At 42.2% G+C, this 22500-nt stretch overlaps 1 long non-coding RNA gene across 1 annotated transcript in view; it reads left to right on the top strand.

Moving 5' to 3' along the window:
- The window catches only part of LOC144530589 (uncharacterized), a 41085-nt gene that overhangs the window by 13016 nt on the left and 5569 nt on the right, over positions 1–22500 (top strand). Inside the window, exon 6 of the long non-coding RNA XR_013503125.1 lies at positions 13356–13948. This is a non-coding gene — a long non-coding RNA (uncharacterized LOC144530589). The remainder of the gene's footprint in view (positions 1–13355; positions 13949–22500) is intronic.

The following is a 22500-nucleotide window of genomic DNA, read 5'->3' as shown; positions in this document are numbered from 1 at the left end:
TGGAGGACTTTTTATTTCTTTGTTCCAACTTCCAAGTGGCCGATAGCCTCCGTTAGTCATGAATAAATGATGTTAAAACATGTATAAATGACTCATTCTTGACAAAAGGCAAAAAGCGATGTTTGCGTGCGCACATTTGAATAATGTCGGGCTGTAAACAGGTTCAGGCTTTTAAAAAGCTGTCAATCAAAATGTACTTGTCGGGCTCAGGCCTTGTCGGGCCTGACTTTTATGGCCCGATTACAGCTCTACTGTGAAGTTGTTAAAGGGGCTGTTACGGTTTGCTGTAAGCCATCTGCTTCTCAATGCAAATGTTATTCTGGTATGTAAGCTGCATCCTCTCAGACGTTATGGTTTACACCAGTCTATTCCTGCAACTTTGAAGAACCTCTCTCTCTTCTGTTCTGTTCTGACTGGTTTGTGTCAGCAGCAGCAGCCTGTACTGCGGTAATTGGGTGGGTGAACACATACTGTAAGGCTTCTCACTCTGCAAGAGATTACAGTCAAGCAGCAGACCTTAGAATCACCCACCCTGCACAACACAACTCCAAAATAGCCCTTTTTTTTTCCACAGACTGAGGGCCCAGTTTTAACCTCTGCCACCCACACTTCCTCCACCTCTACTTCAACGTCTCCTTCAACTAATTATGAGCAAAACAATCGGCTTGGGATTTTGAACCACCGTCCAGTGGGATTCTTACTAACCGAGATGAAAGTTGAGAAGGAAAATGAAAGGAAGTGGCAACACTGCATTTTCACAGGAAGTCATTATTTACTACTTTGGTTCTGTCTGCGAGAGGCTGGAATGTCGTGGGTGTCTCTTGACCTGGTAGATTTTTAGTGCTGATATTCCCCCCCCAAAAAAAATCCCCTATTGACACGAGCCAGAATAGTCTTTCTCTTTCTCTCTCTCTATCTCTGTCTCTCTCTGTCTGTCTCTCTCTCTCTTTCTCTCTCTCTCTCTCTCTCTCTCTCTCTCTGTCATTCCCATGCAGTGGGGGGGGGGGCTAGAAGGGGGGCACCGGCACCCCCCTGTAATATGATTTAGCAGAATGACATTGTGTTGTTCTATCCTATCCAATATTTCCTATATTTCTAAGCAGATTTTCTATGCCCCCCCCCCGGGGCCCCCATCCCTGACTAATTATTGGTCCCCCCCCGTGCCACCCCACTTAAAAGATCCTGTTCTTTTCATTAGGAGACATCAATGTTTTACCTTGTACAAACACAACTGGTTTCAGATCTAAGTTGAGAGCAAACAGCAGCAATCAGAGGTTTAACCTCTGAATCCGTCCCAATCAATGTTTAAATTCCTGTTCCCTGCTCAGTGTTTGCTGCCTTGCCCCGAGCCACTCGAATAGCAATTAACACTGCATTGTTTCACCGAGTGATAGCACTGACATGCCTTGTGTGTGTGTCTAGACAGAGAGATACAGCTATCTAAATGACTGCCTGGTTTCTTGTGGAGCAGAGAGTGGGTTTCCCAAACCCATTGTTTTCGGAGGACACTACGAGGCCTTGATGTGAGCTCTGGGAGCAGATAAAATACCAGCTGAAGGATGTGTGTTTGCTCATTACTGAATGTAGTACAGGAAACACATTGCTTCACCGGCCACTGATGAGCCCTCTTTTCATTTCCTCTGATGGCATGCTTTAAAACTGTATAGAAATGGTAATATCCCAGCAGCTGCGGCGCCAAAACAATCCTGGATAATAGGCTACAGAAAATGACTTTCTTGCAAAACTACAGTAATTTTCCATGAAGTTTGGAAGCTTTACGGAAGCTTTTGTAGCTTTACTTTTACAGGAAATCGTGTGTATTTGCTTTTCAATGTTTAATGAAGGATATTTACAGCACACGACTTCAACATTCGTGAGAATCATTCTGTGATTCGATTCACTGTGTTTTGGGTGAACATGTGGAAGCCACAGTGAGTGTAAACTGTGGCCTGAGGTCAACCAGGAGCCGGCAGAGTCCTTAAAAACACTCATAAACAGTCAGGTTACCAGCTTATTTCATGTGGAAACGCCTGTTTACGTGGAAACTACAGATGACAGTGCGAGTGGGAAACTGGCTTTGTTTGTCATCTTCATCCGTATTGATGCCGTTCACCTCTGAGACAGTCGGACAGGCTCGGTCCTCTCATCACGCAGAGAGAAGACATTACTTATAATATGAGGAAAGGAGGAAACGGTTCATTCCTTCACCTTTCAGCTGTGTGTTCTTTACTATTTCTGTCACTGCTCATTGTCTCGGCCCCTAAAGGTCAACGTGGCCGACAATCATCCAGCCCGAGCTGCTCCTGATGACAGTTTCTGCGAGTCAACTAGACAACCAGACTCCATGATGCCAATCGGGACCAACAGTTTGGTCCAGACTGAAATATCTCAACAACTGTTTGGTACACACTATATTCATGATCCCCAGAGGATGAATCCTAATGACTTTGGTGATCCCCCAAGTACATTTCCAGGATAAAGCCTCACCTTCGACAACAACCTTCGAGCTACACGCTGAAAATGGCAAGTTTTGAAGAAAATGTGGACGGTGCAACAAGGCAGGCCTGCTCGGTTCTTTCGGGAGAATGATTGTAAAGATTTACAAAGAATATGTTTAGGGCATTTCATCTCTAACTGGGAGGTTTTGGGACTGATTGGAGGGATTGCTGTGGTGGAAGTAAGATAAGATAAGATATACTTTATTGTCCCTGAAGGGAAATTAGTTTTGGACTCTGTCCATTCCCTAGCTTTACAAAGACAACACAAAATACAGAAAATAAGCATCTCTCAACACATACTCTTATGCAACACAAAATATGCTCTCATATACATTAGACAGGTACCTATATAGTAATACTCTCATATACATTAGACAGGTACCTATATAGTAATAGTCTCATATACATTAGACAGGTACCTATATAGTAATACTCTCATATACATTAGACAGGTACCTATATAGTAATAGTCTCATATACATTAGACAGGTACCTATATAGTAATGCTCTCATATACATTAGACATGTACCTATATAGTAATACTCTCATATACATTAGACAGGTACCTATATAGTAATACTCTCATATACATTAGACAGGTACCTATATAGTAATAGTCTCATATACATTGGACAGGTACCTATATAGTAATACTCTCATATACATTAGACAGGTACCTATATAGTAATAGTCTCATATACATTAGACAGGTACCTATATAGTAATACTCTCATATACATTAGACAGGTACCTATATAGTAATACTCTCATATACATTAGACAGGTACCTATATAGTAATACTCTCATATACATTAGACAGGTACCTATATAGTAATACTCTCATATACATTAGACAGGTACCTATATAGTAATACTCTCATATACATTAGACAGGTACCTATATAGTAATACTCTCATATACATTAGACAGGTACCTATATAGTAATACTCTCATATACATTAGACAGGTACCTATATAGTAATACTCTCATATACATTAGACAGGTACCTATATAGTAATACTCTCATATACATTAGACAGGTACCTATATAGTAATAGTCTCATATACATTAGACAGGTACCTATATAGTAATACTCTCATGTGCATTAGACAGGTACCTATATAGTAATACTCTCATATACATTAGACAGGTACCTATATAGTAATACTCTCATATACATTAGACAGGTACCTATATAGTAATAGTCTCATATACATTAGACAGGTACCTATATAGTAATAGTCTCATATACATTAGACAGGTACCTATATATTAATACTCTCATATACATTAGACATGTACCTATATAGTAATACTCTCATATACATTAGACAGGTACCTATATAGTAATAGTCTCATATACATTGGACAGGTACCTATATAGTAATACTCTCATATACATTAGACAGGTACCTATATATAAGCACATTAACTACTCCTTTCATTGGCAGTTTTAATTGAACAACCTTGTCGGCTGCATTCTCCACAATAAGTGTAGCACAGCCCTTGCGCAATGAGATATTGCACAACTAACATATTGCCCAACCCCAATAGCCTACGTATTACATATTGCACACGGCGATACACTGGTAAGAGCTAATACGTTGTAACCATGTATCCAGCTAAGTTAAATAGCTCACGTTACTGTATTGCGTGAACAGTTAACTTCATTTAACCCTTGTGTTGTCTTCTCATCGGTCATAGACGTGTTGTCCTTCGGGTTCAAAATTGAAAATAAACCTTTTTTGGTGCTTTTTTCCCCCCAACATTATTGTCGCTTTTCCTGATACTATTCGTCACATTATTAACGTTTTTTTTCTAATTTATATGACATTATACCTATTTTTTTAGTTCAAAACAAGCAGAAATGATACATTATTTTGACTAATAGTTAAGATCAGAGGGCGTTGAGTGGATCACAGACAAAGTCAAAACTTCATCAATCAAATGCTATAAAATTGGATAAAACACCCAAAGTTCAATGAAACTAATCATTAATTTCACCTGCAAAGAACATCCATGCATCAATGTTATTTTAGAGCAATTTGGTTAAAAGAAACCCATATTTCTGATATAAAAAACTTGGGAAACGGGTCAAATGTGGAGTTTTCCTTTGCAGGGTGCAAATGTTCCAAAACAAGCTCCTTCCAGAGACTATTTAGCAGAGGCACCGTCACTGCGTCCGGAGCTTAGCGCCGCCCAAGATGATTGTGATTGGGTTAAAGAAATGCAAAACAACCCAGAGCGTTTTTATTTTCTCCTAACCCAGAATGCTGATATATTGTGTAGCCTGTTGTACTATAGAATAGTACTGACACTATCTTGCACTGTGATACCATTGCACCTTTCTGCATTTTTTCCACACCGCTCCTTTAAACATGCTACAACCTAAGTTTACTGTAAGGGTCTGTGTGCCTATGTGTATGTATGTTGTGTATAAGCTATTTGACACCTTAATTTCCTTCGGGATAAATAAAGTATCTTGATCTCTATCTATCTCTAGCAACATATCCAAAAAAAAAGGTCCAGGGGGGCAACAAACACGAGCAGTCAGACATTATACATGTTGTAAAACGTCGGAGAGCAGTCAGCTCACGGTTTCATTGTAATTATCCTCCACATCATGCAGACGTCAGGTTTAAGAGAGATTATTACCAGCATGTCAGGTGGACTTTGACTGTTTTGATATCAACATATACTTAGGCCTGGATGTATCAGACACAGACGCCAGCTGCGTGCGTTTTAAGTCATCGTTTTGTGCTGTATCGGTTTAATTGTTTGTGGGAGAATTGCGACGTGTTCAGTGGTGTGAGGGCAAGGACTGTACACAAACATGTCCACAGCAGATAAAGGAAAACAATGTGACCAAAAGTTTTCTTCGTTGAGGGAGAGACATGGACTAAAATAGTAACATAATTGTCTATTTTTTTCTTTCTCATGCATGCACACATCCATATCATCACTCTCTCAGCTGACAGATGAATAGTTATAGCTGAAGAAAGCGATCTCTGCTCCACACTTTCACAACTTAAATGAAACAGAAAGGCTGCAACACAGTCTTCAGAAAATAGGAGTGGAAACGAAAGCTTGGCTGCCCTTGTACCCATTATCCCACCCACACACACACACAAACACCCCCTCCAAACACAGACACACACACACACACACACACACACACACACACACACACACACACACACACACAAACACCCCCTCCAAACACAGACACACACACACACACACACACACACACACACACACACACACACACACACACACACACACACACACACACACACACTGAGTCCCTTATCACAACTTGTCATCAAACATTCATATCCTCACATTGTCCCAGAGGAAAGCTAACCTCCCAGCTGTAGATATAAACTCGATCCAACCCTCATGTTCCCCTCCTCTCTCTAAGAAAAAAGGCGCCCTGGGGTTACAGGGCAGAAACTCTGCACTCATTAAACTAAACTCATTTCTCAGCCTGTAAAAAGACTTGACTGGACTTGAAGATCCTCCTAGGTATCTAAAAAAAAAAAGGGAACAATTCTCAGCCCATCTTAGCCTTTGCACACTCTTTTTCCTCCGATTTGGGAAGCAGCTGTGGCCTTGTGTGACATCTGCGGGGTTAACGGAAGGGCTGCGGGGTCACTGGAAGGCACGGACAGGGGTGTTTGGATAGGCACAGAGCCAGGTCTGCATGGGGAAAAAAAAACTGTCTTCAGCACCGTGGAGATGGAACAAGGGACTCTTTTCTGTCTTTCACTAACTGTTTACTTTCACCAAGTCAGCCTGTCTGTCTTTCTATTGCCCGGTCAGTGTCTCTGGCTGCTCTTTTTTCCTAGAAATGTTTGTCCTTGTTCACCTCTGGAGTCTGAGCCCTGAGGAATCTCTCATCACTGCTCTTATTGACGTCTCGTTATGGACCACTTATGCATGCTGCCGCCAAAAAAATATCATCATCCCTCACCGCTATCAGCATGAAAGTCTATCACTGAGTAAAGTACAGTTACATTAAGATAATTGTTTGGGATATTTATTACATAGAACAGCTGAAGATAGGAAAGTTAGAGAGAAAAGGGACTGACATGTCGGCAAAGGTCCATATGTTGGAATTGAACCTGTGGCCACTGTGGCAAGGACTGAGCCTCTGTACATGGGGTGCACGCTCAACCAGGTGAGCTACCCAGGAGCCCCCACACCATTGGTCAGTTGACTTAGAGTTTCCCCATTGGCCAGTCCCTCCAGAAAAACGCGATTATGTAATCGCATAATTCAATACATGCAAGTTCCCGCAATTTCATCGCATAAACTTGCATAAATATCCCGCATATTCCATCGCATTTTTTAAGAAAACGTGCCGCATAATAAAGGATTTTTGCCCGCAACAATCACAAAAAAACATTTTTCTGGAAGGACTGATTGGCTGTTGCACTTTCAAGCTGTGTTTACTGTATCGTGTAAACTTGTGTTCTATATATTGGATGTACAGCAGGTCACAGTTTTGTACTTTGTGTTCATAAAGACCAACTTCAGACAGCTGGGACTGAGTTTTATGACCGCCCTACACGATGGAGACGACGGGAGCGCACCCCGACTCTAGCAAGACTCTCATGATTTCATTCAGATATTGGAAATTTGTCTGTGACAGTGGAATCGTTTCAAGAGTCGTTTGGTGTAAGGTCAGCATACGTTGTTTTGAAATCGGTTGTGATGATTTCTGACAAGAGGGTGGAGCTGGGAAGGATGGTGTGACTTAAGCGTGATTCATGGTCCTGCGGGGGCTCCATGCAGAGCTTTCGCCTTAGCCTACTGACTTTAGTGGCCTGAAGTTTATGTGCGTTGGTGTGTGCGTCAATCTCTTTAAAGCTGCAGACACACAGACCAGACGGCCAACCCTCGGCAGAAAAGGCAGTTGGACTGATCAGTCTCCCCGAGTTGGTCCAAAAAAGTGCCTCAGAACACCAAAGAGACGAGACGTAATACGTCTCCATAACAGCAGGCGGGTTAGGGTTAGGGTCAAATCGGCCCAAATGAAGGCCGACAGCTCCTCGGACGGACGACGGCACCGAACACACCGAACAGACTCGAGTCACTGACCTCGCCAAACTGTCCAACGGCCAATTATCGGCTCGGTGTGTCGGGCCTAAAGAGAATAGCAGGGCCGGCATGTACTGTATGTGTGTGTGGGGGGAAAGTGTGTGGTAGAGCGAGTGAGAGAGTGACAACAATTATCTTCGGAGCGAGTGTCGACTCTAGAGTGTCTCCCTGTTCTTTCTGACCACGGTGGGAAATCTGGAGCAGGAGAAGTTAACCCTCTCCTTCATTTCATGTTGTTTATGGAGAAGGAGAACCAGGAAATGATCGGGGGAAATGCAACGCTACCAAGCCGAAGTTACAGTTTTTGAGAGGTGCACGTCAGGCTACGCGTAGGGTCGGTATCTCCACGTACCTATGTACGTAGCCATGGCGTACATTTAACGCGGAAGCATGAATCACACTTAAGCCAGTTGCTGTTATGGTTGCAATGGCGCAGCGCTTAGCTACATGCTAAAGAGGGAAAGTTGCCGATTTTCAACCAGCTAAAGCAAGTCATCTGCATATACGTCAGTACAGAAAATCAAACTGTTTAGACTTCTCTGCTCGCTTGCTTACTAGTTCTTGCACACCCTCAATCACAACATGTTGTGTGCAGATGTTAGAACTGACTCAATATGTATCGTAATTTATATATTTTTTTAAACAGCTGAGTTACTCAACAATCCACGTACCCCCTGTCAAATGCAGAAGTAACCCCCTGGGCTACAAATACCCCTGATTGGGAATCTCTGTGACTGTATATTGCAGTAAGATCACATTGGAGCTGGCATGTTTGAGCATGCAGGGATTTAGGGCTGTTCCAATATACTGTAAACCTGTTTTCTGCATTTCTTGCTGGAGATACTAAACAGAACATGTGATTCCTGATAAGATAAGTCAGTCTACTGCAAACAAGTCATGTTTCTCCTCAGGAACAGGGCCTCTGCCTCTTCACTATCACTTCTTCTGTCTTATGTCATTGTTATTCACAAGTCATATAACATGACAGGAGATGTAGTAAGCTGGAGCTTGATTAATGCTCAGTCAAAGCCTGAGGCCAGTAGGCAAACAATCAGATATTGGCACGCAGCGAATAAGAAACAGAACATTAGTCTGTGATCTTACTGGCTTTCTGCAGTGATGTAACACTCTGTGTTTGCATTCCCATCACCTCTGCTATGATGTTAACAAGCCCCTTCTTTCCTCCTTAAAAACTCCCCATAAATGCCTCCAACTCAACCCAACAAACTGCGTTAGGAGCTGATGTTTGGGGGGGGTGCGATTGCAGCACGACGTGGGAAGCTTTGTGCGCAAAAACCTCAGCAACATGACTTTAACCCTCAGATTGTCTTCAGGTCAAATTTGACCCATTTTTAAAGGTTTTCCGAAAATATGGGATGTCAAAAAGCTACAAATAATGAAAAAAAGTCAAAAACTTTGGAAAAAAGCACCAAAAACGTCAACAAAGCTCCCCGAAAACATTGAAAAAGTGACAAAAACAACAACACACAAAAGCAACTAAAAAATAATCCTAAAAAAATAAACATTGTTTTTAAATTTAAAGTTTCTTTAATGGTTGACGGGAAGACAACTCAAGGGTTAAACATCCAGAGCTAATTGATAACTGCTAACTGATAAAGAGGTGACAGAACGGACTGCAGTGATCTGGGGAAAGTACTAGCACCCAGATCTGCCTCATAAAACTGAGTAGAAATACTCAAATACTATTTTTCTTTCCCAGAACTAGGACAAACACAGTGAAGCAACATTTAGTTATTTTGCCCCTCACCTGTGGAACAAACTCCCTGAATACCTGAGCTCTGTTAAGGCGCTGACACACCAAGCCGATAATCGACCGTCGGACAGTCTGGCGAGGTCGGTGACTCGAGTCTGTTCGGTGTGTTCCGTGCCGTCGTCCATCCGAGGAGCCTACAGCCTTCATTTTGGGCGACCTGACTTGTTGCGTCGGAGGGCGGAGGTCAGACTCAATGACCAATCTGATTGGTGGAGAGCTAACCCGGAAATGACGAGCAGGATGAGCGTGACTAAGAGATTCAGCAACTGCACGGCCTATTTCTCTCTTCAAATGTTTTCAGAAACACGTTTCGGTGAACTATCTTTGTAAAATATGAGATCGTATTCTGAACGAGCCGCCATTATGCCCGGTTGCAAAATCCAGGAGCAGCCAGACCCACGTGACGCGTTCGTCCAATAAGCTGATTTTTTGGGTGACAATACAGATTAGCGCCGCCTGCTGTTATGGAGACGTATTACACGCTCAAGTCGGCGTCGCTCCGGTGTGTTCTGAGGCACTTTTTGGACCTCGGGGAGCCGAATGATCAGTCCGACTGCCTTTTCTGCCAACGGTCGGCCGTCGGGTCAGTGTGTCAGGGGCTTTAACTGTTAGCTCATTTAAATCAGGGCTGAAAACTAGGTTTCTCATGAATTTGATACATCATTTTAATTCTTAACTATTCATTCTTGTCCTCAAATGTACTCTTAATGGCTTCATTTAAAGCTATAGTGCGTAGCTTCTGTCGCCCCCATGTGGAATTCTAAATAATAACAACACTGTCGGCGTATCCACGACACAAGACTTCGGTGATCGGTCGACTAAATGAAATAGCAGTAATTCCTACTCCTAATACGTTACAAAACCCATTACTAACCTTTTTAAGAGCAGTAAGGCGACATCTGTGTCTGACCTCAGTCCCTTTTCTTTTTTCAGCGCTCTCCAGCTAGGAAAAGTCCAACACATTCTCACTCTCGAAAGGTGTGTTTTCAAGAGATTTCAAGATTCACTTTATTGTCATTATTATGTGTACTTCTGTACATACAAAACATGAAATATTGTTCCCCCAGCTAATGTTAGTATAAAACAAGTAAATAAATAGGATAAAAAACACATAAAATACAGCATATAGACATGTAGGAGGAGCTTTTAGTATTAAAGTGCAGTGGAGAGTAGCAGCTTGTGCAGAATAGCAGCACAGTATGTAAAGTGCAGGTGCAATGCAGTCATGTGTTTATAAAGTGCAGTTCAGTCATATAGCTGCACGGTAGGGAAGCATGGCAGTGGGAGGGGGCACAGACCATTTAAGATCCTCACAGCCTGAGGGCTGTACTTACGTGTCGTACAACACCTACAGCGTGTGCGGTACCCATTACGAGCTACACTGAAACGAAGAAGACAAACGTTACGGCGCAAAGCAAACCAGATGTGGCCGGGTTGACTCAGTGGCAGCGGGTAGAGCAGGCACACGTATACTGAGAGGTTAATGCCTCGACGCAGAGGTCCAGGGTTTGAATCCGACCTGTGACGATTTCCTGCATGTCTTCCCCCCCTCTCTCTCCCCTCTCTCCCCTAGCTGTCCTGTCAATTGAAGGCGGAAAAGCCCAAAAAATATTCTTAAAACAAGAGGAGCTGAAATTAAAGTAAAGTCAACAAACATGTGGCTACTGGAAAGTCTCATTGGCTGGCTAACTCTGATAGCCATGTTGGCTGGTGATCAAAGAAGATCATTTCAATCCCTGATATCCATACTGAGAAATCCAGACAGAGTTGTGTGGAGATGATTCACTATAGCTTTAATGATTTAATGTCTATTTTATTATAATATTTTCATTTTAACTATTCATTCTCTCGATTTGATTGTCCTTTGTCTCTTGAAAGTACTTTATATTGTTTACAAAGTGTTTCTATGTGTGAATTGTGCTATAGAAATAAACTTTACCTAGCCTTGTAGCTGAAATGATGACACACAAAAACATTTCTAATGGCTTGAAGCTCGCTTGTATTTCGAGCTAGTTTGCAGAGCGCATGGGGCACAAGCAGCACAAGGTGAGGTTTGACCCAGATTACGCTTCCAGCTGCAGTCACATATATTGACTTTCAGCCACAATTCTCATAGTCAGAAGATAGACGGCGGGCCATTTTCCCTTTGTGGTTTGTGTCTGAAGGTGGCAAGACTGTCGCCCCAATCTATATTTCTCTTTTTTTTTCTATGGTTATGACTTTCTCTTTGTGTGCACCTGCTGTGTGCATACTAGCGTACGTTTGTGCGTGCTGCCAGGGCTAGCTCTTTAAAATGATCAAAGTCATCTTTCAAAATAATTTGGTTATGTCTCATCCTCAGTTCCCCTGTCAGCTTGTTTAGTCTTTCACAGACAGATAAGTGGGCGGAAAGTGGGAGGAGAGTAAAGTGTTTTTGGTGTTGATTCTGGAGAGTATTTTAGTATTTTAGTGTTTCCTACGATGTTTTACAGTTCTGTTGAGCAGTGGGAGTCCAGGAACTGCTACAGTAGGAATGTTTGGACTGTCCATGGCTGTATATGTTTGAATAAATGTTTGCAACCGAAGCCAACTTGGTTTTCAAGTAGGGAAAGTAAAATCTTTTCCATAGAGCCTTATTTAAGTTTTAAGAATTGAAAGTGGGTATTGTACAGTGGGTTTTGTAGATCTTTTTCACCAAAAACATCTGTCTGCTGCTGGAAATGAGATCGATGAGAGCAGTGAGAATCCACAATAATCAAAACTGGGCTTTTTTTCGTAGTTTTTGTTGCATTTTCAATGGCTTTGTCGCTTTTATTCAACATTCTTGCCGCTTTTTTCAAGAAAAATTATTGATTATCATCAATTTATTCAACGTTTTTGTTGCCTTTTTGAGTTTTTTCGATGCTTTTGGCGATTTTTCAGACATTTTTGGTCTTTTTTTTCCGATTATACTTTCGAGGTTTTTGTCGCTTTTTTAAATACACGATCCCAACCCAGTCCTGACTCTACACTTTCTAGTTCCCGCCTCACCTACCAGAAACCAGTAAGACTTTAGTAGTCTGAAGCTTTTGTTCTTCTGGGAGCATCAGACCGCCAAGTGCAGACAGCAGGACCGCAGAGTTGTTTGCCACTCATTGAGCACAGTCTCTCTGCTGTCCAGTACAATACTGGAGGGCCGCACTGGAAAATAAGAATCAATCAAGGGTCAGACATGTAAAGTTTATTGACATGCTTTTATTTCATTGGAAAAGTCAACATCTTTTACTGTATTACATGTCTCATCTAGTCTCACTTACAGCTTGGTCAACATAAATCCCTAAAAAAGTAACATAGCCATCAAAGAATGCGCCAAAGAGCCGGCAAAAGAAACAAAAACTAGGCGGGCCAAAATGTATAATGAACCTAAATCTATTTGCGGGCCAGATCAAAATCTGCAAGGGGCCGGATGTGGCCCGCGGGCCTTCAGTTTGACACCCTCGTGTTGTCTTCAGGTCAAATTTGACCCGTTTTCAAAGTTTTTAATATCAGCAACTTGGGTTTCTTTCAACCAAATTGCCTAAAAAATAACATGGATGCCATACAATGTTCTTCAGGTAATATGAATGATTACTTCCATAGAATTTAGGTTGTTTTATTCAATTTTATGGCATTTAAAAATGGTTTTAAATGGTTTCAAGACAGTATCCTGACTAAACTTTAACATGTCTGTAATTATCCATCCACATCCTCTGTCTTCTTAATCTTAATTAGTCAAAATAAGTCATAATTCAGAAAAGGCCATGTTAAAAATTAGTTATTAACTGGCCATGTTGAAAAGAACAACAAAAACCTTGGAAAAAGTGCCAAAGGTTGATGGTTGATGGGAAGACAACACAAGGGTTAAAGCTCAACGAACCCGAGCCCTTAATGTTCCAGCACAACACAGTCCACTATGTTCATCCCAACAGAGATTTTGTTATTGTTCATTTCCCCTTCTCTTTTTCCTTCCATCAGATGGTTCCCTGAGTTCACAGGGCACCCCGGCTGAACAAGGCTCTGGGCGGTTTGTTTTACGGCCGTGCCTTCCTTTCAGGGTTTCTGAATGCTGGGAAACAGCGAGGGAGAGACAGCGGGGGAAAAGAGCCAGAGGAAGAGAAGAAAAGAAAAGTACAAAGAAGTGGAAGCAAGAGGAAGAGAGGGTGCCAAAGACAGCTTCAAAAGACATATTGCTTGGGTCACCACCACTCTTTTTCTTTAGGGAGGCAAGGCAGCTTTTTTTTGTATAAGTTTGCCAATTTTTTGTTTTGCCATACATGCAGATGACGGTTACATGCCGGTAAATCTCCATTGGATGACTTGCTTCAGAAGGGTTGAAAACATATACAGTAAACAAAATGGACCAACAGACCCCGTGTCTCTGGACGGAGACCAGTGAAGGACATTAGAAGCTCTTTCCCGGTGATGGCTGAGCGTTACTGAGCAGCCTCCAACTGAGCTTGAAGACGTAGATGTGACGTGAGCAACCTGTCTGAAAGTTGGAAGTCTTCTGGTAGCTGTGCCAAGAGAAATCTCAATCATTCCCAATCTAGCAGAGACGGAGAGCGTAGGTATATGTAAGGAGATAACATAGACACAGGCTCATTATTGATCACTAAAATGATAGTTAACATTAGTCATTACACTTAAACAGCTAATGGAAGTCCAAACTGCCTGAGAGCTTCTCCTGTACTATACGGTAATTCCTCTACTATGAGACAGGAAGTCTCGTGGTTATGACACAATCGTTAGCCTATTGTTATAAAAACGTCTGCTACGGAGCCATAACGTGAGATACAAGGTAATGGAGCCTTTTATACATTGTCGTGTTTCTTTAGAAATAAACAACGGACAAATAGAGTCTTTAAACGCTTCAGATGTAAAGGTATTCACTGTCAAAGTGATGTCAAAATGAATGGCAGTCAATGGGATGCTAACGGGAGGTGATGGCTTGTTAGCAACAAAATGGCTCCATAGGAGGTACGCTTTGCGGAAGCTGGCTTACCCCCTTGGTTGAAAACTGGCAGCTTTCCCAACTTTAGTATGTAGCTTAGCCAAGGTGCCATCGCAACCATAAGCAACACTGGCTCTAGCTGGTTTGCTGCTTCCTGTTTGGTGCTGGAGGGAGCACACCCATAATATTGATAATAACGATAATATCAAAGACGTTTGATTTTGTCATAACGTCAAGACAGCTCAGACTGAGTTTTATGACCGCCTTACACCAAACAACTGGGACAACGGGAGGGCACCCCAACTATAGCAAGACTCTCAGGATTTCATTCTGATATTATGAAATTGGTCTGCGACAGTGGAATCGCCTGAAACGTCAGTGTAAGTTCGGCATTAGAGGACGTCCCTGAGTCCAGATGGAAGACAGTGCTGGGAGCATGTTACTGTCTGTGAGTGGAGGACTCAGCCTGGAGGCCCCCGCCTTTGATTCGCTCTGTTTTCTGAAAAATGTGGACTTCTGCAGGGCGGGGGCTGTGAAGAGGGGATGTGTGAAACGGGTGCCTCCCTCTCCCGTGGTTGAGCATGGGAGGGGAGGTCAAGGACCCACCCTCTCCTATTGAGAGCACGGGCTGACGAGGGGAAAATAACAGGGTGATGTGGCCTCGAGGGGAACACTGCAGTGCCACCCTCTAATCACAGTCACCTCACTTACATATGGACAGAAAAGTATGTACTGTACATGCGCACACAATTAAACACAGCAGTGTATAGAGTACACCCTGGAAACATATGATTGTACAGTGAAGACATGTTACAGATTACATACCACGTGTCCACGACGTTCCACTTCCAGGATTGTTTAGGTGCTGCCGGAAGTTATCTTTCATTACGGCCGGATGTCCGTCCCCTTCCTCTGTCTCTGTGTTGGCGTTCTAACCTCCGGCTGATTTGTGAGGACTATGGTTAACTGCTCCTCAGATCTCTACAGGGTAAATCCAGACAGCTAGCTAGACTATCTGTCCAATCTGAGTTTTCTGTTGCACGACTAAAACTACTTTTGAACGTCCACACGTTCCACCAAAACAAGTTCCTTCCTGAGACTATTTAGCAGAGGCACTGTGGCTCTGTGCAGCACTTAGCGCCACCCCAAGATGATCGTGATTGGTTTAAAGAAATGCCAAGAAACCAGAGCATGTTTTTCTCCCATCCTGGGATGCTGTGTGGACTAGCCAGACCCTCCTCCGCAGCGCTGTGGAGGAAGGTCTGGCAATGCGAGACTACCCAATAGCAAGCTGTCTTGACACTATTGACCTTTAAGGGAACGGAGAGGAAACTATCGTAGTTGCATCATGCACTTTTATTTGACCTCCTCAGTTGGAGTATAAACTGCTCCCTAAAAGCGTCTCTAGAGATAAATATTTGATGCGATGATGCCACTTGGTTTGACCAGTCTTTACTCACACACACACACACACACAAACCTCAACTGGTTGACTTTGTACCACTTTAACGACACATCATTCCAAACAGAGCGCGGCCCTTTAAATAGACCACTGGGATTGAAACATCGCTCACATGTCACTGAACTGTGGCCAGAGAAAATATTTTGTATTGACAAAGCTGATATATAGCCACTCAAGACTTCAAACAAATTTGGTTTAACTTGAAGTCTGTTTTACTTCCCTTTCACATGACTCTTCTCAACAAGTCAGGGGGCTTAAAAAGACAGAAAAAAAGACTTTCTGGCTTTCCTGAAAGCTCAGGTTGCACAAAAGAAAGAATTCAGTAGAAAAGATGTAGATATAGCTGGTGCAGTGTGTGAGGGATTGTGGTATCGTGTGATTGAGGCTTTGCTGCCAAGCACAGAGGGGGCAGGAGGCTAAAAGCTCTCATTTTCTTTGGTTATGTGTGTGTGTGTGTGTGTGTGTGTGTGTGTGTGTGTGTGTGTGTGTGTGTGTGTGTGTGGGCTTGTTTAACTATATTCGTGGGGTCCAAAAACCGGGAGTCCAGTATACTTGTGGGGTCCGGGGTATACTTAGGATTAGGGTTAGAATGAGGTTCTGGTTAGGGTGAGGGTAAGGGTTAAGGTTAGGTATTTAGTTGTGATGGTTAAGGTTAGGGGTAAGGGGCTAGGGAATGCATTATGTCATATTATTATGCATATTAATGACGGGTCCCCACAAAGATAGTGCCACAAATCTGTGTGTGTGTGTGTGTGTGTGTGTGTGTGTGTGTGTGTGTGTGTGTGTGTGTGTGTGTGTGTGTGTGTGTGTGTGTGTGTGAATTATTGTTTAACTACATTCGTGGGGTCCAAAAACCGATAGGGTAAGGGGCTAGGGAATGCATTATATTTTAACCGTAATGTCGGCCGAAATGACCGGCAGCTCGCGGTGCTTTGTAAAAGACTCAAAGTCACCTATTTTCGGGTAACCACCAACTACCGCTGATACAACGGAGGTCTGTTGCCGCCATCACGAAGTTCTGTAGCGGCTTAAACAACTAGCAACTGCCGCTCTGCGTCATGGAGCTCGTAGCCAGCCGATGTCACGTGCCAGTAATTTCGTAGGATATCATACGTCTTGGTTTGCATATATTTTCGTACGATATAATCTAGATAGGGACATTTTAGGCATCCAGTAGCTTAGACAACCAAAACACAACAAACACACATACACACATATATCTCACATACATAAAAATAACTCACAGAAATTTAAAGAGTTAACAATTGATTCAATGACCATGATAAGGTGCTATGGTAGAGTGTGTGCAGTGGTGGTAGTGCAAACGTGAACAGTGCAATAGCTTATTATTAAAGGTCCCATGGCATGAAAATATCACTTTATGAGGTTTTTTAACATTAATATGAGTTCTCCCAGCCTGCCTATAGTCCCCCAGTGGCTAGAAATGGTGATAGGTGTAACCTGAGCCCTGGGTATCCTGCTCTACCTTTGAGAAAATGAAAGCTCAGATGGGCCGATCTGGAATCTTCCCTAAGGCCTATATAAAAGAGACTTCAGATACAGTATTAGGGGACCACTAAGGTCTATATAAAAGAGACTTCAGATACAGTATTAGGGGACCACTAAGGTCTATATAAAAGAGACTTCAGATACAGTATTAGGGGACCACTAAGGTCTATATAAAAGAGACTTCAGATACAGTATTAGGGGGACCACTAAGGCCTATATAAAAGAGACTTCAGATACAGTATTAGGGGACCACTAAGGTCTATATAAAAGAGACTTCAGATACAGTATTAGGGGACCACTAAGGCCTATATAAAAGAGACTTCAGATACAGTATTAGGGGACCACTAAGGCCTATATAAAAGAGACTTCAGATACAGTATTAGGGGACCACTAAGGTCTATATAAAAGAGACTTCAGATACAGTATTAGGGGACCACTAAGGCCTATATAAAAGAGACTTCAGATACAGTATTAGGGGACCACTAAGGTCTATATAAAAGAGACTTCAGATACAGTATTAGGGGACCACTAAGGCCTATATAAAAGAGACTTCAGATACAGTATAAGAGGACCACTAAGGCCTATATAAAAGCATCCAAAAAACAGCATGTCATAGGACTTTTAAATATTAACTATGACTATGAAAAGACAATAATGTAAACATAATAGAATTGCTTGACAACAAGAAAAGAAATAATGTGGACCCGTTCATGAGAATGCGTTGTCTTAAGTTTACAGTGCTCAATCACTATCATTTATTTTTGGACGTCACTGACGTGCATACACACTCTTCACCAAGCCTCTAGTAAAAGCTATTTATTTTACTATCTTTGTATAACTTACGAAATTAAGTTAGTAAAACTGACACTATTTCGATGTAATCTGTTTCACCCATTGCTCTGAGTAACTTATCAGGTTTTACAGTGTACATGTGATGATTGGATTGACATTATTTATGATATTTTTATTATGATAGTTTGCTTTTTTCTATCAGACTGCAACAGGACAAGTTTTTGAAAAGATGGGGAATGTTGGATTATGTAAATACATCCTTATTCCTTTTTGTAAAGTAATCTGAGTATCATGAAGGCACACTCCAACATTCTGGTTTGGTTTTTACATTTTGTATTTCATTCTTTTATCCCTGTATTTGTATTTAAGCTACTTTGTTGGTCCTTTTTTGTTTCTGTGTTATCTATTGTAGCTCAGTTTTACTGCCCTTTGCTAGCCTACAACGTCAATTTACAGAAGACAGATAGAGAATTTAAAGAAAGAAAGGAAACAGCACACAGCGTAGCTTGGATTGATTTGTGACTTTCCCTCGCTCACAGCTGAAAGCTGCTTGGACAGACCCATTATAGTCCGTGACCACTTGAACAGGCTGGACAGCTTCACACATTGTGTGCATCATCAGCTCCTTTAAGATGATTTATTTCGGCCCAGGTCCCGTCTGACATCTTTACTGTCAACATTTGCTCCGACTGTTGTGAACGTGAACATTTTCTTTTCCTTTTTTTTCTCAGGGCTCAAAGACATTATCATTAGATCAGTGGTGAAATTACTTCAGTTTGTGTGCTGCACTGTAGTTTGTGTGTGTGTGTCATTTTGTCAAGCCCAACATGAGCACATGAAACCAGAGTGAAGTCCAAACTGTCTGCAGGAATTCTCCTCTGAACCACGGGGGAAGATTTATGGGTATCAGGGGTGCAGTATGGGTGGGGGGGATGATCGCTCCTCTCAATGTCTTCATTGTGCTATGAACATGTGTGCCGTGGTACTGGGTAAAAGGAGGTATACGGGGCGATGCACAATCCACTTTTCTAAAGGGATTAAAAGGACAAACCAGACACATGCACACGTAAGCCTGGAGAGCACGTACAACACACAGACACAATAAAATACCTTCACACATCAGAATGAAAAGTTTCTCTCTGCTACGATTAAATACAATACCCCTACAACATAATTGCTAAAAACAAACTTTTCGATTTTGTCAGCAAGCTAGTCAAAATCGCATAAATCTCTAATTTTCAAAAGTTATTGATACTGCATTTTGGAAATGTCTGCTTTTCCATTGATGGATATATCATTTGTAATACCGCCTAATCTTTGTAGTAATGGCCCTGTGGTTTAGCATTAATGTATTTTTTCTTAGAAATGTTGGCGTGTCTTTCTAGATACATAATTCAGTGTTTCCCCTACCATTATAGTCCAAAATGTTAAAATGCACAGTAGGCACAGTAGAATAACGTTTAAAAATAATAAGGTTAAAAGGGTGCCAGGCACCCCTAAAGCTCTGATCCTAGAATCGTCTCTTGTTTTAAGGTAATCATTTTTGTGCCATTGTGGCTACGCTTTAAACCATCATAAATGTTGCACACCTGTTGAATGTGATGACAGCGTCGCAATAAATAGTAGCTTTGTGAAATTTTTGATGCATCAAAATGAACTGTTGTAGCATAGATACTGATGAAACGGTTGTATCAAGGCAATGCCACAAATCAAAAATGCTGAAATGACTTGAGTGAAAACCATGTTTGTTTTTTTTTAAAGCTACACTGTGTAAGAATTTCTCCCATCTAGCGGCGAAATTGTATACGACAACCAACTCCTACGGTGGCCGTATTATTTGTATTTTGGTACCATTTCATTGCTAACATCAGCTATCAGGTTCCCAAACAAATGCAAGCTAATGATAGCAAAGTATCAGCGTGATCCTCCATCTTCAACAGGCTTCCAAATCTGTCGGCAGATGGAGTAATCTCCCCCTGGCATTCGTCACGGTGCCACTGAGTGTAAAAGCGTGAAACACGGAGCTATGTCCTTCTTTGGCTAACGTATTTTAGAGATGGAGGCGCAACATGGCAGAATACATTCGAGCGAGTCGCTCGTATGTATTCTGAATGATTCTGAATGGCAGATTCTACGCTTACGAGAATACGTACACAGTAATTACACATGAATGGGCACACATTTGTGAAAGAACAAAGGGCTTTTTGGCTAAGAATCAACTCAAAACATTACACAATGGAGGTTTAAGTGTTTCTGTGTGGGTTGATGCATTTCTCCCACTTCTTAAGCTAAGCAACCCATTGAAAAACGTCTTTGCATAGTCACAAAAGAAAACAGGGTTGTTTTTCAAAGCTTGTGAATTGTTAACATTTTGGAGATGTGTGGATATTTCCACACAGTGAATACTAGCATCAGATGATAGTATAAACAGAGACAGAAGACAACATAAGCTTGACTTTTTATCAGCCATGCATAGTCTGTCTTGTGTAAGAGTAAAGTTGCATTGACCTCGTACTTTTGTAACAGCAAGCATCACTTCTTTTGCAGTTTCTTTTGGTTTGAAAAGGAAATGTCCAGTTCCTCTCTAAATTAGACTTGTCCTTCATTACGTGTCGCCGACTCTCTCCCAAATTCTTCCTGATGCTTTAGTGTGAAAATGTCAAGTAAAGCCAGAAGCAATACAAGTTTTATCCTTAAAAGAAATCAGAAATCTGTGTAACTGCCAGATAGTTACAAGGCTTGGAAGGCAAAGACAAAAAAGATAAGCGTTCTTCCGTTTCATTCCTGTTTTTCTTGGCTCATCAGTCAGTTTGACAGGCAACAATACATTTGGACATTGGAGCCTTGAGGATTTGCGCTTTAAATAACTGGCATATCTTTGGTCACAATCATAGCTGAGTTCACTATTTTTCCCACACACACACGCACACGCACACGCACAATTAAAAGGCATTTCATCTCTAAAGCCTTGAGTCAATAAGCTGTCACGGCTGCTAATAAATTGTTTTCTCTGCAGCCAAAGACAGTTGGAAATGCTCCTGCAGTATCCTGTAAATAACATTATGTCATTGCGCAGACATGCAGGAGTTGTCACAACCTGTCTGCCCGTTGTATCAAAAACAAATTAAGATGTCAGTGTCAGAAAACGCCAACTGGTTTCAAGCTTCAAAGGCCAAGTGTATTGGTCCTAACAGTCTCATAACATTTGTCAACTGTATGTGTTTATGTGTGGCTACGTGATCCAAATCCATGCTTACTTTCAGGTTTGTGTAGGGGGCTGATTGGGCAGGTGACCTGGATATCCCATGTTAGGACACTTATCCCCAGGAAAGAGAAAGGGAAGCTGCATGGATACACATCATCACTGATCGTCAATGCTGTGACAAACCCCAAACACACACGTCAAGTGATTTGATGACAAACACACTGCTCCGAGCACCTGTGGTGAAAGTTCACGTGCTATTTGCAGAGCATGGTTTTCCCTCCGTCAGAAATGTCCCCGAAATCACATGCTCAAACAGATTAAAAAAACAATGACAGTGTCATGTCAGCATATTACTAGTCTCGCTAAACCTTCCTCGTCAGCGCTGTGGAGGAGGATCTGCATCATGGGAGAAAAACATGCTCTGGTTCATTGGCATTTCTTTAAACCAATCACAATCATCTTGGCTGGCGCTAAGCGCGGACGGAGCCACGGTGCCTCTGCAAAATAGCCTCGGGAAGGAACTTGTTTTGGTGGAACATGTGGACGTTCAGAAGTAGTTTTAGTCGTGCAACAGAAAACTCAGATTGGACAGATAGTCTAGCTAGCTGTCTGGATTTACCCTGCAGAGATCTGAGGAGCAGTTAACCATAGTCCTCACAAATCCACCAGAGGTTAGAACGCCAACACAGAGACAGAGGAAGGGGACGGACATCCGGGCAAAAAGAGGGACATCGGCAGAACCTCCGGCGGCACCTGAACAATCCCGTAAATGAACCGTTGTTGACATAGACTAGCATATTACCTACCAGCCCAGTCTCATGGCAGTTCGTGAAATGGTTACGTTATTGAATCTATCGATTCGTGAACAGGACACGATTATGTCGTTTATTTCGTGTGGTGATTACGAAGTTTAATGTATGTAATGTATTTAAATGGGAAGCATTTTTCGTGATCACAGCACGACAACGGTAGGGAGTAGTAAAAGCAGAAAATATGCATAGGGTGGTTGGTTAGGGTGGTGGATGGGCCAAACAATACAGGACTTTCACTCTGGAGAGTGGGGATCGCGTCCGGCTTGTTGCAGTCCCTGCACTTCCGTTCTTCTTTTTCCTAACCTCAACCGTCCCCGTTGTTGTGGCGTTTCATGTCCCCGTTGTTGCGTGCCACAGAGACCACGGATCGTGTCCCTGCGCCCGGGGAT

The sequence above is a fragment of the Sander vitreus genome, chromosome 15 (assembly GCF_031162955.1).
Source record: "Sander vitreus isolate 19-12246 chromosome 15, sanVit1, whole genome shotgun sequence".
Lineage (NCBI taxonomy): Eukaryota > Metazoa > Chordata > Actinopteri > Perciformes > Percidae > Sander > Sander vitreus.
This window is presented reverse-complemented; position numbering and strand designations above follow the sequence as displayed.